At 43.3% G+C, this 18,976-nt stretch overlaps 1 protein-coding gene across 1 annotated transcript in view; it reads left to right on the forward strand.

Moving 5' to 3' along the window:
- The first annotated feature begins 6,378 nt into the window (after positions 1–6,378).
- Positions 6,379–18,976, forward strand: part of ARHGDIB (Rho GDP dissociation inhibitor beta) — a 405,195-nt gene continuing 392,597 nt past the window's right edge. Inside the window, exon 1 of the mRNA XM_044068142.1 lies at positions 6,379–6,426. The gene's annotated coding sequence lies outside the window, so the exon portion shown is untranslated. The remainder of the gene's footprint in view (positions 6,427–18,976) is intronic.

Below are 18,976 nucleotides of genomic sequence, written 5' to 3' on the forward strand. Positions count from 1 at the left end.
GTTGAAGTTGATCATCTTGTCTTCATATTGTGGCATCATTCTTGGTGAGGGTAAGATGCTACTCAAGGTCAAGGTCATACCGGCCTGGGCCACATGCTCAGAGAGCTCCTCTATGTCTCTTTTCATGTAGTCCAGGGAGGTACGTCTCAGGTCATTCACACCAGCATGGACAATGACTGAGTCATATTTGTACTTGCCTTGGAGTGACCTGAGTGCTTGTATTATGTGGTGGATCCTAGCGCCCGACAGGCAGCTCACCGTGACCTTCTCCTTGTTCAGCCTGGTGAGCGGGACATCAGTGTGCCTGACGATAGAGTCACCTATTACAAGTGTATCAGGTATGTTGTTTAGCCTTAAGAGCTGTGACTGTTCGGCACACTGGCTTTGTGAGCTATGTGTTGCATGTGTTTTGTTTTGGGGTAGCGGTTGCTTGGGTGTCTGCTTTGGAGGTCTCTGCTGCTTAGGCAGATTTTATTTAGAGCCTCCGAGTATGTTTTTGTGTGTTTATGTGTTTGGTTTGCTGTCGTGGTAGGTCTATGTGAGACTGGAATTGTAGTGAGTGTGGTTTCCTTCTCCTCCTGACAGGTTTCGCCAGTACTGAGTTGAGAGAGCTTAGCCTCCAGTTTGGCTATATGGTTGCATCTCTCACATGTGTTGGAATTTGTTGGGAGGAGGAGGAGAGGGTTGTCTGTGTACATGAGACAGTTGTAACATTGCCTCAAGATTCCCAGATTCACCAGCTGGACCGGAGAGGAGATTGACAACTGACCTTTGGACATGCTAGAATAGTACTGGGAATTCCTTTATAATTGAAAAAAAAGGGCCAATGGGAAACAAGATACTCAACGGGAGTCTGTGAGGATGTAGTGCTTTTAATTTTTTAATGCTGACTTATATAATTGCTTTAGTGAGGAAGTGCCAGGTAACTTAAATGCAATGTGTTACAGGTAACTTAAATGCAAAAATGACAAACAGTAACTTTCTTTCAAGTGAAACAAGGAAATAAGTACAGTAAGCAATGCAGATGTCACTAGGGATCCACAGAAGCACTGAAAAGCCGCGTTTTAGGTGGAATTAGCATTTCAGGGAAATAACAAGCAAACAAGCATACAAACAAAGCTAGATTCAGCAGGCCTGGATCTAGGCTATGCTACAGCAAACAAGGTGTACCAATTCCAGTAAGAAACAGTTCAAATATGCAGGCACTATAAGCCTTTAACCAGAAATTCCCAGCTCAGAAGGGCAGAGTCCAGCCTCTCCTTCCACAAGAGTGCAGACCATGAACCTTCTTAATGTAAAATAACTGGCCTGAAGCCCAAGTGCTTAAACCAGAACTAATACACTTTTAGAATAACAGACACTGAGCCCTCAATCAGCAGTTCCCAACTTATAAGGATGTAAGCTACCTGTCCTGCCACCACAGTGCAGGCCACAAACCTTCCTAATGTAAAACAACTGGTCTGAGCCCAAGTGCTTAATCCAAAAGACTTTGAATGATAGCTACACTTTAATCAAGTTACTACCAAGCAGTAATAAATACAATTGAATACTTTAAAGAATGCCTGGATTAGTGCTCAAGTTATACAAACAAAACTAGATTCAGCAGGCCTGGATCTAGTCTATGCTACAGCAAACAAGGTGTACCAATTTAATAAAAAGCAGTACAAATATGCAGGCACTATAAACCTTTAACCAGAAATTCCCAGCTCAGAAGGGCAGAGTCCAGCCTCTCCTCCCACAAGAGTGCAGACCACGAACCCTCTTAATGTAAAATAACTGGCCTGAAGCCCAAGTGCTTAAACCAGAATTAATACACTTTTAGAATAACAAACACTGAGCCCTCAATCAGCAGTTCCAACTTAGAAGGATGTAAGCTACCTGTCCTGCCACTACAGTGCAGAGCACAAACCTTCTTAATGTAAAACAACTGGTCCGAAGCCCAAGTGCTTAAACTAAAAGGCTTAGAGTGAGTTACACCAAGCAGTAATAAATACAATTGAGTACTTTTAAGATGACGCAAAAGCAAAATAAAGTAGGAAGAAACACAAATACAGTAAAAGCAGATAACATTTTTTTTTTTTTTTGAGTGAGCAAATAAGATGGGCCCAGGAGGAGTATCAAAGTGCAAATTCACAAGAGGGGTGGGCAGTTTCAAAGTTTCAAAGCCACCAAGATTAACACCAAGACAAAAACAGGGAGGGCGGGTGGGGACCTACTGAAAAAACAGTCAACTTCTAGCTAGATATTGCTCAATGCAACACAAACAAATTACTTTAAAAAGTGCAGATAAAAGCTACTTAGCTACACTTATGCATTCAAGTTGATATCATGCAGGTCTTAACCGGCCAAAGCTCACAGTTTAAACAGAAGATAATTCACTGTACCACTTGTATAAGACAGAAACTGAATAACAATGAAGGAAACTACTACCCCCACCTATCACTGGCTATGCAGGTTTTTAACAAGCCTTAACTGAAAATACCACATGCACTACTGAAAAAACAGTCAACTTCTAGCTAGATATTGCTCAATGCAACACAAACAAATTACTTTAAAAAGTGCAGATAAAAGTTACTTAGCTACACTTATGCGTTCAAGTTGATATCATGCAGGTCTTAACCGGCCAAAGCTCACAGTTTAAACACAGTAATGCTTATGAACACAAAACCAACCCACAACAGAAAAACTGAAAATAATGCTTTGCAAAGCAGGAAGAAACATAATATGCACTAACATGAAATGTAACCTGAAAAGCTAACAATACCAAAGGTATGAGAAATTGAAATATTTTTTCTGTATGGTTCTGGTATTGTGTAGCACAGAAAACAAAATATGCAGGCTAACAGGATATGCTAATAATGCCTTAATGAAGAAATCCTGCTCCACCTGTCACAGTATGTGAGACAAAAATTAACATGCACATTGTACTATGCACAAACACTGTTTGATAGTTGTAGAAAATCACAGAAAGACAAACTGATGAAGGTGCTTAATGTATAGCTAACATGGGGACAGAAGAAAATAAACCATTGACAGAGCCCAAATATAAACAAAATAATACCCACTGATGATGTCTTCAAGAAACAGGCCACTGCACTGCAGAAAAACAAAACCTTCAGTTACAATACTACAGTGTGCAGAGCAATGGGTAAGCTAGTAAAAGAAATTTAAGAAACAGGTACACAAAAATGAAGGAAACTGAACTTATGATACCACTCATAGTCAAATGCATTTTAGCAAAAAGAAAAGCAAGAGAGAAGGACATCAAGTGATTCCCAGCAGGATGTGTTGGTTTATGCAATTTAATTAGGTTTTGGGAATTGGATCTTAGGAGTCTATCTGGCTTATGCATTTCAAAGGTATTTGCTAGGGAGGAGCAGAGAGATGGGTTGTGAATGAGTCTGTGTGCTTGGATGAGCTGGGTATATGTGATGGAGTTTGTTAATTCTAGCCAACTTAGTTGGTGAAGGGAATTACAGTGTTGGGAAGAGGCTCTATGATCTGCTGCAAATTTGGATATTTTGTTATAACAAGATGAGAGGTTTGTTTTGAGGGAAGATTGTAGGCTGGTTAGGATAAATGCACCATATAAAAGGGATGGGATGAGGTATGTATTAGCTAATGTAATCCTGGTGGTGGGAGAGATAAAGTGATTGTTGTAGTAAAGCATACCTAATTTTTCATGGGGGTTTTTTTTGATATTTGCTTGTAGATGCTTGTCAAATTTTAGTTGATCATCGATAATAATTTCTAGTAATTTTGTTTCAGAGACTAGTTCTAGGGGGTATTATTTTTGCTGGCAATTATGAAGAATTGTTTGTCTAGGGAAGAGGTTTTGGATGCATTGAATAACATAAGTTTTGTTTTGGTTGCAATAAGGGCTAGATGGTTGTCTAGCATCCACTGTTCAGTGGAAGAGAAGGTGGCTTGTGTTAGATTATTAAGAGTTGTGATGGAAGGGGAGGAACAGATTATAGTAGAATCATTGGCATATTGGATGAGACTGGAGTTTGGAACGGCTTGGAAGAAATCATTTATGAATATGTTGAATAATAGGGGGCCTAGAATGGAACCTTGGGGGATGCCTGTGGCTGTATAAGGAAGAGTGGGGTAGCTTTTTTCCATTTAACTGCTTGTTGCATGTTTATGAGATAGCTTGAGAACCACTGGGTAGAGGAAGGGGATATGTTTAGTTTAGAGAGTTTGGTAAGAAGGAGGTTGTGGGAAATAGTGTCAAATGCCTTAGAGAGGTCAAGGAAAAGAGTGGATATTAAGTGGCCGGAGTCGTGGGCTTTAATTGTTTCTAGGAAGGAGAGGAGGGCAGTGGAGGTACTATGACCTGGTCTAAAGCCATGTTGTGTGGGGGGTAAGAAGCTGATTATTGATGAGGTAGGGTAAGAGTTGTTGGGGAACACACTTTTCAAGTAGCTTAGAAATAGGAGATAGGATGGTGATAGGGTGAAAGTTTGGGATGTCATTATTATTGCCACCTTTATGGGGAGGAGTAATAAATGCTTTCTTCCAGAGCTGGGGGACCTGGCTTTCTGAGATAGACCGATTAACTAGTATGCTGATAGGGAGAGCAGTGGCTTCTCCAGTTACTTTTAGGAAGTAGGAGGGAATTTCATCAGGGGCATTGGAACCAGGTTTTAATTTTAGAAGAAGTATTTTTATGGTGGATATAGAGATGGGATTGATAGAGAAAGGTGGAGGTTGGGATGAAGAGATGCTAGGGGAGGAAGGGATGGGTGCACGCTGATGAGGGGCTGTAGAGGTGTTGGTGAAGGACAATGTTAGTTTGCTAATGGACTCTAAGAAGACAGAGTTAAATTGGGTGGCTAAGATTATGTCAGATGCATCTGGGTTGGGGCAAGGGTTTTCTTTTTTTCCTGGGTTGAGGAGAGATGAGATTCCTTTCCAAAATAGTTTGTGATTGGTGGTGTGGTTGGTTTGGAGAGTGGAGAAATAGGCTTTGCGATCTGAGTTAATAAGTTTTTTTACTTTATTTTGTAGTGTTTTATATTTGTTTAGGGTGATAGTGGTTTTATTTTTATGGTAACATGTCCAGGCTTTGTCACGGAGTCACATAGTAGCTAAGGTGTTTTTGGTTAACCAGGGTACAGGGTTACTTTTTATGCATTTTGTTTTTAAAGGGGCAAAGGAGTTGAGCAGGTTTGTGAAAGTAGAGTTAAAGTAGGAGAGAGGATTATCTAGGGGAAGAGTCTTTAATGGGTTCCAGTTTGTGCTTTTTAGTGCATTTGAGAAGGTTTTAGAATTGAAGTTCTTTAGGCAACAAGTGGAAATATAGGTGTGAGTTAGTTGTATGAAAGAGGGGAGATGGTGGGCAAAAATAATGTTGTGCAGGTTTCAGAATCAGATTTATCAATATCTGAGATTATTATCACAGTAGGTAAAGCTCTTTGATTTGTCTTAATATTACAAGGTATTCTTTGTGCAAGTTAAAAGCTATTCTTATTTGTTCAATAGATTTTTCTCTTAGTTTATGAATATCCCACAGGGACCAATTTTTAATAAGGGGGTATTTATCTAAGTTTATCATATTGTTGTTTAATTTAATATCTGGGTTCAGGTGGATAGGCTGTAGCAAGGAAAAGGGTATCCTTAAATTTAGGGTTTCTAGAAGGTTTTGAAATAGTTTAATTTTATGCATTAGGGTGGTGTGTATTTTTAGTTTTTTTACAATTTTCTAAGTTAAGAAAGGGAAGAGCTTTTAAATTAATGTTAGCTTGCTTAACTTGCTCATGCCAAATCCTTACCCAAAGAGAAGTCCATTCATTGTTATTTGTTTTGACTTCCAAAATTTGTATAATTCTATTAGAACAGATTATGTCATAATACATCTGGAAATTCGGCAAACCTAGTCCCCCACTTTCTTTGGGATATATAAGTTTTGAATAACTTATTTTTACTGATTTGTGGTGCCAGAGGAATTTCATTTCTGAAAAAACTTTTGGGAATAATTATATTTGATGCATTAAATTGAGGGTCTATATTATTAAAACAAAAGATGATTTAAGCGAATGCATCTTGAGCGACACATAAATACCATAGTACCTGAAAGACAAACCGCTAAAAAAGCATAAAAAAGAAAACCGAGTTGTCATAGTTGGCCAAATGCCGTCTGTGACGTAAGGGCATCAACGAGCAATATTTTTACACAATACTGGAATTATTTTACTGCAAAAAGTAAAATAGGAAATATTTCTCACATTTGCTAAAATAAATAGTATAATTATATACCTATAAAGCACAGTAAAATTTAGAAATGTATAAAACATTGCAATAAACTTGCACTATTCCGTTACTGCAGGAGGTACTTAAGTAATCAGAGGAGTTAGTTGTGCATACGGCATGTTGTGTATACAACTATGGCTTCCACTGCACCGACTGGATCTGGTGTGAAAGGTAAAAGCTATTGTACTGTAAAGTTACAAAAAGGAAAACATATGCTAGTCATAGACGATTACTAGTACATCTTGGAAAAAGGGCTAAAGACATGGAAATATTGGTGCTGTCGACTAAAAAATAGTCAGAGATGTAAGGGTAGAGCAATAACTACAGCAACAGGGGTAGAGGAACTCTTATTAAAATCAAACTGTCATGATCATGCCTCTGATCATACAGAAATTGAGAAGTATAAGGCTTGTCAAAAGTTAAAGGAAATGTCTAATGCTATGGAACAACTAGTCACCATTCCCACAAGAGGAGAAAATATACTAGACCTGATCATCACAAACATGGGGACAAAATGCTCCACACCGGAAGTATATCCCTCATTGGTGAGATCAGACCATAAATTAATCTCACTGGAGATCCACATCCCGCCCCCACCCCCAGCAAAAAAGACCACAGTGAAGAACTTCTCAAAAGCAAACTTCACACTTCTTAAGACTGGAGTGGTATCCTTCAAGGCCCCTGAGTCAGTGAAAACCACAACCCACGCTGCTGAAACCCTTACAAATGCCTTCTACGAGCACCTCCAGGAATGTATGGATCAAGCAATCCCTAATAAAATCAAGACCCTTTCCACCAAAGGCAGGCGCCCGGTCTGGTGGACTCCAGCCATAAACAAACTCTACAACAAGAGGAGAAAGCTACTACATGACAGAGCAAAATCCCTAAATGGGAAGGCATCTCTGATCAATACTAGCAAAAAACTACGATCACTCATAAAATCATCCAAGGCCAACTTTGAGAGAAAAATCGCTAATGACACAAAAGACAATCATAAAGCCTTCTTTAGCTATGTTAGAAACCTGGGTGGAAACCCCAGATATGCTCAGAATTAGTCCAAAATGATAAAAACATCACTGAACCCACAGACATTGCCAACATACTGGCAGACAGGTTCAGTGCAAATTTCTCCCCTCCCTCCCCCCCAAAAGGAGAAATATCTATCCCACCAGAGTCTAGCCTCCCAAACATCTCAGATGCCCAGGTGAGAGCTGCTCTCTAAAGCAAAAACACAGCATCAATGGGACCGACGGTGTCCCTGGCTGTGTGCTACACAAACTCAATGAGGAACTAAACCCACACATAAGGCTGCTGTTTAATCTTAGCCTTACTACAGGATACATACCCAAAGAATGGTGTACGGCAACTGTGGTCCCACTCCACAAAGGTGGTGCTTCACGGACCCTGAAATTACCGCCCATAAGCTTGACGAGCCTTGTCTGCAAAGCTATGGAGAGGATCATAATGGAACTCATAAATAAAGACATTGGGGACCTACAGACACTGGATCCTACCCAATTTGGCTTTGTCAAGGGCAGATCCTGCCTCTTGAACTTGGTCGACTTTTCAAACAGTCACTAAGGCCATTGATGAGGGTAAGGCAGTTCACACAGCCTACCTTGACCTAGCAAAAGCATTCGACACAATACCCCACTCAGGCATCATAGAAAAGCTCACCAGCTTAGATGTAAACCCATATGTCACAAGATGGGTTGCAAACTGGCTCAAGGACAGAACACACAGGGTTAGAGTTGCTGGTGCCATGTCAGACTCTAAGCCGGTCATGAGCGGTGTCCCACAGGGCTCAGTCCTGGGCCCCTCTTGTTCGGCATTTATTTTTCTGAAGTGCAGGCAAACATAGGGGGATTGTGGCTGACAAAATTTGCAGATGACTGCAAACTGGGCACCATAATTGACACTCCATCAGACACAGACATCCTCCAGAAAGGTCTCATAGAAATGGATAACTGGTGCCAGAGCCATGGCCTTAAGCTAAATGCCAAAAATGTATAGTCATACCCTTTGGGAAAACAAGGTAACCCTAATTACCACATAGGTGGTAATCCATTAAACACGGAAGAAGTTATCAGGACCTGGGGACCCAAGTTGACAGTAACCTCTTTGACACTCACATTGCCAAAGTGGTTAGGAAGACCTTCTACATTGCCCACCTGATCATGAAGGGATTCACATCCAGATCAGGAGAGGTCATTGTACCCCTGTACTCTTCACTTATCAGACCAATGATTGAGTACAACGCCCATTCGGAATGTACCTTACCCGACACCTGCAGCAGTTGGAAAGACCCCAAAAGTTCCTCACCAAAAGGATAAAGGGGCTCAAACATATGTCATACGATGCCCGACTGAAGAAACTCCAGCTCTATTCAGTCGCATACCGCCTGCTCAGAGGTGATCTGTGCCTGACATACAAGGCCATGTCCAACCCGGAATTAATGGACATGCTCCACCTCAAAAAATCCAAATCCACCAGAGCCACGAGAGCAAGAGACTTAAACCTCAACACGGATATAAATAGGACGTGCTGGAGGGACAGATTCATCACCCAGAGACTCCCTACACTATGGAACAGAATCCCAGTCCATGTGAGGCAGAGCCCCTCACTGACTCTGTTCAAGAGAAATCTTGACGAGTGGATGGGAGATCGTAGGTTTACCCCGGGAATCATCTCTGTATCACTGCTGGACAGAGGCACAGCAAACTAATGGGTATAGTATTCTCATCCTAAGGGGTGGTGAAAGCCACACACACTCTGGCTAGGCTTATAAATGCCCTAGGGCAGATAGCCTAGTATGAACCTATGAACCTATGAACCTATAAAGATTGCAGAAGCACCCATGCATTACCTGCGAATGACGTCTTAGCTAGCACTTCTTTTGAAAGTGTAGTGACATTACCTACACAAAGGTCAATGTTACAGCATGTTAGCAGAATACGGCGATACACCCTGTACAAATCTTAGTAATGTTTCCTTAGATGATTTTAAGCTGAAACAACCTAGTTTTATGCAACAACGAGAGGTAGACATACACTCCAATTTACATGTTTTAGTCTTCACAACCAGAGAAAACCTTGCTGATATGTGTAAAAGTGAAATATGGTTTATGGATGGTGTGTTCTTAACTAAAGGCAAGTTCTGCAGACATCTTAACAGCATACATGCGCTAATTTGTCGTAATGGTAAACAAAAATGTCTCCCTTTGCTTTACTGTTTGATGACGAAGAAATCTTTTCAGTCGTATAACTTTATTTGGGACTGTGTGTTTAATTTATGTACTACATTATAGTTAATCCCTACAGTGAAGCTTCTGTTGTGTGATTTTGAATTAGCAGCAATAAGAAGTATTGCAGCAAATTTTGCTGATGTAAGTAGCAAAGGGTGCTTATTTCATTTTTCTCAAAGTGTATGGCGGAAAGTTCAACAGCTAAAACTTTTAGTTATGTACTCACCATAACTTCAGATGTTTGGGATCCATCTCGCCTACATTCTGAATGATGGGTTCGGAGCCGATACCTCGGCTCCGACTCGGCACGCTTATGCTATAGAGTGAGGCCTCTTATTGGCTGAGCTTTCTTTATCCCAGGATGCACCACCACTAATCCCCCAGATCTTGTTTGTCCGCATTCATGCACACATGCACAGCTTGTTTATATAACATTGTTAGATGTTTCAAGATGAAACAACAGGATTCGGACCTTCTGATATCCTCTGATCTCCAAGGAAGGGGGAAGGAGGGTGGGTTATTAGGAATGTAGGTGAGATGGATCCCAAACATCTGAAGTTATGGTGAGTACATAACTAAAAGATGTTATGTGATCCGATCTCGCCTACATTCTGAATGATGGGACAGCGTCCCTAGCACCTAAATCCCGGGTGGCTCATTGGAAAACACTCCTGAGCACTGTGGAACCAAATGAAGCTCGTCCTCTAGATGCCACATCTAATTTGTAGTGAGAAATGAAAGTATGCGGGAAGACCATGTAGCCGCAGCACAAATGTCACCAATAGCAAGCTTAGAATGAAATGCTACCGAAGTAGCCATAGCCCTTGTAGAATGAGCCTTGACAGAGGTGGAAAGCTCCTCGTTAGAAAAAATATAAGCTTGAGTAATACAGTCCCTGATCCATTTGGCAATAGTGACCTTTGTGACATGTTGCCCAATTTGTTTTCTGCAAAGGACACAAACAACTGATCTGTATTCCTTGACTGTTTGGTCCTATCCAAATAAAAACGTAACTGCCTATGGACATCTAGTGTGTGGAAAATAAATTCCACTTCATTGGAGTATTTTGGGAAAAAAAACTGGGAGCTCTAATGACTGTTGTAAGCATAAAGTAGAGCAGACTTTAGGAACAAAAGAAGGATTCGGTCTGAGGGAAACTCTGTCTGGATGAAAACCAAGTACGGAGGTTTTACTGACAAAGCTTGAAGTTCTGAAACCCTTCTGGCTGAAGTAATTGCCACTAGGAAAGCTGTCTTCCATGATAGAAACTTTAAATCACAGGTAGCTGCCGGTTCAAAGGGGGAAGAAGTTAAGGCACGTAATACTATATCCAGATCCCATGGAGGTGCAGGATGAGAAACTGGAGGTCTTAATAGAGCAGCACCTTTCAAGAAGGTCTTACACAACCTGTTGCTCATTAAAGGTGGGTCTATGGATTCATGAAAGTTAGAAATTGCTGCCAATTGTACTTTGATGGTAGAAACAGAAGAGCCTTGGTTGAAAAGAGAGGTTAGGAACTTGAGTACTTCTGCCACGGAGTTGAAATGGGGTCCAGGCCCGGAGTTGAGCCCATATAGCAAATCTTTTCCATTTGCTAGAATAAAGTTTCTTCGTAGTCGACTTGTGGGCTGAAGACAATATGCGCACTACCTCTGGGTCTAGTGCATATCTCCTGACTATGGTTGGAAGAGGAGGAGCCAGGCCGTCAATCTTAATGTGTGTAGGGACTGGTGTAGTAGTCCCGACTGATGAGTCAGTAGGTCTGGGATCTGGTCCAGGAACCATGGACCTTCCAGAGCATGTTTCCGAAGATAGGGAAACCAGACTTGATGAGGCCAGTAAGGAGCAATTAAGATCATCTTGCTCCCTAAGAGAGAAGCCTTCTGAATTACCTTGGGTAGTAGCGAACTGGAGGGAAGGCATAAAGCAGGCCGGTGGGCCAAGGATGGACTAACGCGTCCATAGGGCTCTTCCCGAGCCGGGATAGGGAGAAAAATCCTTGCACTTCATTCAGAGGAGTCGAAGAGGTTGCAACAAGGAACTCCCCATTCGCTGAAAATCTGTCTTGTAATAGTTATGTTCAGAGACCACTCGTGAGGAGAGAGAATGGTCCTGCTCAACCTGTCGGCTACGACATTGGATTTGCCCGGTATGTGAGTTGCCACTAGGAAGCGATTGGTTGAGATTGCCCATTCCCAGACCCTCATCGCTTCTCTGCAAAGAGGACAGGATCTGGTCCCCCCCTGCTTGTTCAGGTACCAGACAACTGACATGTTGTCCGTGTGAACAGCAATTACGCCCTGAGGGAGGTAACAGTGAAGGGCTTGAAGGGACAGGAGTACTGCTCTCATCTCTAGGATGTTGATGTGAAGAGGTCTCTTCCGGATGCCATTTGCCCTGGACTGACCTGCCCAGGGAATGCCCCCCCCACCCCGTCTGGGAGGCGTCCATGGTCAGCATGGCTGCCGGAGGAGGAAGAGCAAAGGGTCGTCCCTGATCCAAATTGGAAGACACTAGCCACCAGCGAAGGTCTCGTCTGCAAGATTCTGTGATCCATATTAGATGATTGAGAGGGAGTTCCTGAAAGGACCATTGAGTTGAGAGAAGCCACTGGAGGATTCTCATGTGTAATCTTGCCAGGGGAACTAGCAGAACTGTGGCAGACATCGATCCCAATAGTTGCAAGTCCATTCTGGCTGGGGCTTTGGACTTGGGGAGTAGGGCTCGAACCTGACTTTGTATGATCTGAATTCTGTCTGCAGGTAGATAGACCCGCATCTGGTTTGAATCTATCTCTGCCCCTATGAATTTTATCCTTTGAGATGGCCGTAACACAGACTTTGGCCAATTGAAGGTGATTCCTAGGGAATTGCCCAGTGATGTTGTGGCCTGCAGGCTCTGTAGAAGTAGATGCTTTGAGGTGGCAGTTAGAAGCCAGTCGTCTAGGTACGGAAACACCTGGAATCCTAGACTCCTCAAGTGAGCAGTCACTACTGCCAAGCATTTGGTGAACACCCTGGGGCTGTGGTGAGACCAAAGGGCAGCGCACAAACTGAAAATGACTGCTTCCTAGGCTGAAGCGCAAGTGTCTCCTGGACGCTTGATGTATTTTGATATGGTAATACGCCCTTGAGGTCTATGGAGCACATCCAAACACCTTTCTCCAACAACGGGAGAATGGTTTGTAAAGTGACCATTCGAACTTGGACTTCTTGACTGAATGGTTTAGGTTGCTTAGGTCCAAAATGGGCCTCAAGTCCCCGGTCTTTTGGCACTAAAAGAATCTTGAGTAAGTCCCTAATCCGATCTGGTCTGCGGGACCGGTTGGATGGCTCCTTTGCAGCAGTTTTGAAATTTCTATGGCTGCGGTATCCCGCTGACTGGGTGGCGGGTCCGGGATTCTTTTGGACTGAGGGGGGGGACAACAGAATGGGATGGTGTAACCTCCGGCGATAATTCGAAGCACCCATCGGTCCTGAGTGATCCTTTCCCAGGCCTTTAGGTGCTTTGAACGACCCCGACTGGCTCGAGCAGCACAGCCGGGCAATCCCTCAGGGACTATGAAAAGTTGAGGAGCCACGAAAGGACTCGCGGTCTCCAGTGTTGCGGGGGCCTCTGCCGCCTCTGGGACAGCGTCTTCCTGATGAATTTCCCCCTCCTCTGCCTCTGGAGGGGGAACCTTCCTGCTGAGAGGAGTAAGACTTCTGCGATCTCCAGAACCACATCTTCCCTCCTCTTTTAGCCTTGGAATAAGGCCGAAAGGGAGTGGAAAATCGTGCCCCTACGGCAGTCAGAGTCTTACCCTCCTGTTCACAGCGGGTAAGTGTGTCTTTCACCTTGGGCCCAAACAGGGAGGACCCATCAAATGGGGCGTCGGCGAATGAAGAGTTGAATGCCTCCGCAAAATGACACAGGCGAAGCCAGGCTTGCCTCCATAGCGCAATGCCTGTACCTGCTCTACTGCCCTCGGCCGCATACGAGATGAGCCTCATGGACGAGTTTGAGATGGATGACATCGTAGCCAGCTGAGATCCAACCGTCTGGGCCAGCACCTCAGGCTGGTTACCTGAGAGGGTATCGGATAGCTCCTTAATCAGATCCCTCTGGAATCTTGTAAAGTGCGTTAGGTAGTTCAGAGACCTCAAAGTAAAGGCCGCTGAACTAAGGGTGCGCATGCCGTACCGATCCATGCTCCTAGACTCCTTATTAAGAGGATGGACGAACGTAGAAGCCTCTGCTACATCCTGCTGTGTAGCAGATGCCACCACCATAGCATCCACAGCCACACCTTTCGTGAGGAACTCTCTATCTGGGGTTGCTGAAAGAAATTTGTTTGGATGAGCGGGCACCGGTTCCACAGAGTCCGGGTGTTCCCACGCCCTTCGACAGATCAAATCCAAGAGCTCGTCGAAGGGCGGAGACACCCAGGAGGTGGAGGGCTGAGCCCCGAAGGCCTTCAGGAACACCGACTCATCAGCAGAGGGAGGTTTGGACTGTCAGCCGCCTTGTTGTTTTAGGGCTTCAAGGATGTCTGCAAAGGAGACATCATCCGAGGACGACTTGGGGGACCCCTCTGCATCATCGAGATCGGTGTCAGATGTCAAAGACTCGTCAGGGGAGTCAACGTGCTTCCTCTTGCACGTTTTCTTCCTGGGAGGTTCATCTGAAGAGGCTTCAGACGGACCTCCAGGAGGGGGAGAAACCCCAGCGGGGGTAACCTGAGGCCCAGGGGCTCCGCTGTCTGCTGACAGGGGAACTGCCAATGACCCAGTCTCCAAGAGTAGGGAAGGAGCCGGGGAAACTGTGGAGGTGGCCAAAGAAGATTTGGCTAGAGCACTCCTTATAGCCCTGAAGGCGGGACCACCAGAATCCTGGGAAGGTCCCCCCTCCGTGGCCACGACAGTAGACGGTACTCCCGCCGCCGACGCACCAAGAGGAAGACTTGGGACCGAAGGCATCAATCCCGAAGCCTCTCCCCTAGGGCCGAAGGAAGAAGTCCGTGCACTGAACTCCGACCCGGGAGCCGGAGTCGGAGCAAGGGTCGGGTCTGACCCTAACACCTCCACTGGTTCCACCAACACCCGCTCCAACGGTGCCGAAGCTGTTAGATGAGGAAGAACTGTAAGGGAGTGGACCATCGGCTCCGAAGCCAAATGGGCTGGAGCCGAAACCATCTTTTGGAACACCGGAGACTGGAAGAGTCGAAGGAGTACCCTGTCGATGTCCGAATCAGACATCCTGGAAGATCTCGAGGATACCGATCGGGCCCGAACCGATTTCTCCATCGGCTCCGAAGGGCCTGGGGACCGGCTCCGAAAGGATTCCACTATTATCGGCTCCGAGGAAGCCTTCACCGAAATTTCTCGGCCCGATAAAGACTTCGCCCGAGGGGAAGTGTCTGAGCCGATGACCCTTATCGGCTCCAATATCAGTGGAGCCGATGAGGATGACCCGCCTCGATGCTCCAGACCTCGGCTCCGAAACCAGAGGGGTCGAGGTAGGAGGCATCGAGGCAGACCGTTCCGACCTCGGCTCCAAGTCCGTGGAGCCGATGGAGAAGTCTGCTTGTTTTAGCCGTCGGCTCCGACTGATTGGTCAGAGCGCTTTCCTCTTCTTAGAAGAAGGAGAGGAAGATAAAGCCTCCTCAAAGAAGGCTTGATTAATCCTCTAAGGATTAATTTGTTTTTCCTCTCCTGGAGGACTCGAGGAAAACGCATGGCACACACTGCAGGATTCTTGGAGATGTTTGGCCAAGACAATAGACGACGAGGAGTGGTCGTCCGTAATGGACATTTTAAACCCACACCTCGTGCACTTTTAAAACCGGATGGTTTATGTTCCTTAGACATAGTTGTAAAACAGAAACAACAGTAAACTTTAAACAGCTTAGGACACAGGTACAACAAATATGCCAAAATATATAAATACTGAAAAAAAAAGAGAAACTTTTTTTTTTTTTTTTACACAGTAAGAAAAAAGAAAGAAAGTAAGGAGGGTCAAGACCCTCTAACTCAAATGGGTACTTGACCCACACACAACCAATAAAGTAGTTAGAACAGGGAAGGCCCTCTGACTGAAAGGAATCTTCTCTGACAGGAAATTTTAAGTAAAAATCAATAAATCATCAAGAAACACACTCATACACAAATAATAGCTGTTAAAACAGCTTTTGGGTTGAAAAAAAGAAAATTTCTGACAGGAAAAGATACTATTAATATAGTACTTAGCCCAGCCAATGTTGAGACCACGTCCAAGCTCTGTAAGCGGCAAACGAGATCTGGGGGATTAGTGGTGGTGCATCCTGGGATAAAGAAAGCTCAGCCAATAAGAGGCCTCGCTCTATAGCATAAGCGTGCCGTATCGGCTCCGAACCCATCATTCAGAATGTAGGCGAGATCGGATCACATAACATCTGTCACATTTGTATGGAACATCTGTTGAATTCTAATGTGCAGTGAAGGAATTAATAGCTTTGAGCTTTCTTCCTGAGAGTGACTTGATTTGAGTCTTTAAACAGTTATATAAAACTTTCCCCACTGAAGGTAAAGAACTGATTAATTATTTCTCTGATGTATACATATTGGGTCATGTAAGAAAACAGCTTACATGTAATGTAGCACCTACACAATTCCCTCCAATTTGCCCTATTTCATTCTGGAATGTGTCATCTTTAAATGACAATGCTTTGCCATGAACCCAAAATTATGTGGAGGGGTGGCACAGACGAATTAGGTGTTTACTTGGTAGGCATATTTCTGATATTCCAGGTGCACTATCTGTGTTAGTTTGTGAAGAGAACAGAGCTGATGAACTACGTATACAGCTTATGTCAGCTTGTGCAGTTTCTCCTAAAAAAAGGAAAACTTTGGAATGGGAAGAACCTTTACAGAGTGTACTTCAAAGAAAACACGAGTATAGCACTGCAGAGTTTTTACGTGTAGTTGCTAAGTTGCTGAAAGTGTAGTTTCATACGGATGCCTGGTCCAGCTGTATGCATCATGACATTTTGCTTTTTTGTTTATGATGTTACAAACACAGGCTATTTAATTTATATTAGGTATATTTATTTCACATTTATGCACAGTTACGGTGTAGTAGAATAGTTTTTGTGTGTAGTCGGGAATTTTTTTGAAACATGTCATGTTTGAAGTTCATACTTGTTAGGAACTAAACAAGTTACTTACGTTTTTCCTTAGTTTGAAAATCACACCGGGTTTCCGTGGGTTGGCCAAACAAAACTTTTCGCACTTTTACATTTCGGTAGTAACGTGCTTCGCTATTGTTTGTGTTCGATGTATTTGTGTCGCTCAAGATGCATTTGCTTAAATCATCTCTTGTTTTAATAATATAGACCCTTAAATTGATATAATAGTCTAGGCAGGATGTTAATTTTGATAATTGCAGCTTTAGACAGCAGCGATAATTTCATTTGTCTCCATCTAAATGTATCTTGCATAATGTTGGCTCAGGTTTTATATAAATTATTGTGTTTTATGGATTGATAGTTGTGGTAAAAAGTTATTCCTAAATAATGACACGTATATTTTATCTTAATACCGAAATCCAGAAAATATGTTTCCTTGTGACCTGCAGGGTTTATTGGAAAAAATAAGAGATTTAGGTTGATTTATGTTATAATTAGAAATTTTAGAGAATAAGATTTTATTTAGGTCAGTATTAGGAAGTTCAAAGAACTTCTCAAATAGCTTAAACAGCTGCATGATTCAAAAGAAATAGTATCAGATTGTTTAGTTTGAAAATCACTTTTAAAAAATAAGAGTTTACTTCAATAAAAAACATACACTGGCATGTAAGAATATAATGTGAAAAAATACATAAAGTGGGTTTATTCTAAATATAACCTTTCTAATATTTCAAACCTCTAGATCTGAAACTTCATTTAATATTGAGACAATGTGGGTGTTGAAAGCATTGAACCACTTGCAAATACCTTCCTGTTTCTCTGTCTGCAAATTCAAATCACCACCTCTCATAAGTCATATCCAGATGAGCTATTACCAACACTCAGGATTCACTGAAGCTACTGCAGACTGTACTAGGTCTAAACATGGCTTTCTTTTTACCATTCTTATGACCCTCAAATGTTAATGAAAGGTGGTAAATGTTCTGAAGAAACATTTCAGTAGTGTGGGCTTTCCACAGGAAATACTGACAGCTATGGATATTAATGTAATATCAGACCTGCTTGTGCAAGAATTGTGAGGAAAAGCAGTTAAACCACTTCCTGCTAGGGTATACCCTCATATGGTTGGGATGAAAGGTTTAATTCTACTGATCAGACCATATTGAGAGTGTCTGTAGACCATTTTAAGCAGAAGTGGGGCAAGAATTAGCCCCTCCCCCACTTTGCAGACAGACAGTTATTTCAAGAGTCTACAGTTTTTTAGCATTTGAGTTATTTTATGGTAAGACGATGAAAGCACACCTAGATTTAATTCATGATGAGTGAGAGGTTAAATGGGATTCCTACACAAAACTGTTGTAGATGTAGTATGTCCTAAGTTTTTGAGCCAGGCAGGAGGTCATGGAGTTGGGACACAAGCACTTAGTCCAGGTGAAACAGCAGAACAAAGGTCAGTTGTGAATGGATGGCCAGAACCAGGGAATCTGCAGATGACCAAGAGCTGGTGGTTCTTATCCCTGTTTGACAAAAAATCTGCAGGAATCCTGTATTTGAAAAGTAAGTGGTGTTAACATCTAGGAAGGAGCACACATTCTGTTATGTAAACATGATGAATCTCAGCCATGATGGAGAGACACTGTTACTCTGTATATCAGTAAATTAGAGAAATTCTCAGAGGGGGATGTTGTGGTAGGCCTTCTCATAGGGACTCAACTCATCCCCCTCAGTGTATGAGGATAAGCTTTCAAAGCAGCTATCATCTTCCCAGAGTCAGGACAGCTGAGCACTGCTACTGGGGTATTGATACACACCCTCTGTTAAGCCAGGGTGTATCGAGCAGGTGAAACAGCACAGGGCTAGAGGGTTCCAGTGCCCAACTCGAGAGGTAGCTGACAGGATATCTGAGGAAGTCATGAAAACCATGTAAAAAAAAAAACTACAGAAGATGATGGATCTGGAGGTAATGCAGGAATCCAGCAGTCCCTGGGCCTTACTATGCAGGAATCCAGCAGTCCCTGGGCCTTACTGTGCAGGAATTCAGCAGTCCCTGGACCATACTGTGCAGGAATCCAGCAGTCCCTGGACCTTACTGTGCAGAAATCCAGCAGTCCCCGGGCCTTACTATGTAGGAATCCAGCAGTCCCTGGTTCTTACTGTGCAGGAATCCAGCAGTCCCTGGGCCTTACTGTGAGACCAGTGTGCAAAGAAGTTGGGAACACCAGGTTCTGTGCAGGCTGCATACAGTTAAATAAGTCACACAGGGTTCTACGTTTACCCCACCCCTAGAACAAATTAATTCATAGAGACTGGGGGCGGGGATATGTACTTGAACT

This window comes from Protopterus annectens, chromosome 1.part0 (assembly GCF_019279795.1).
Source record: "Protopterus annectens isolate FY-2018-M chromosome 1.part0, PAN1.0, whole genome shotgun sequence".
Lineage (NCBI taxonomy): Eukaryota > Metazoa > Chordata > Ceratodontiformes > Protopteridae > Protopterus > Protopterus annectens.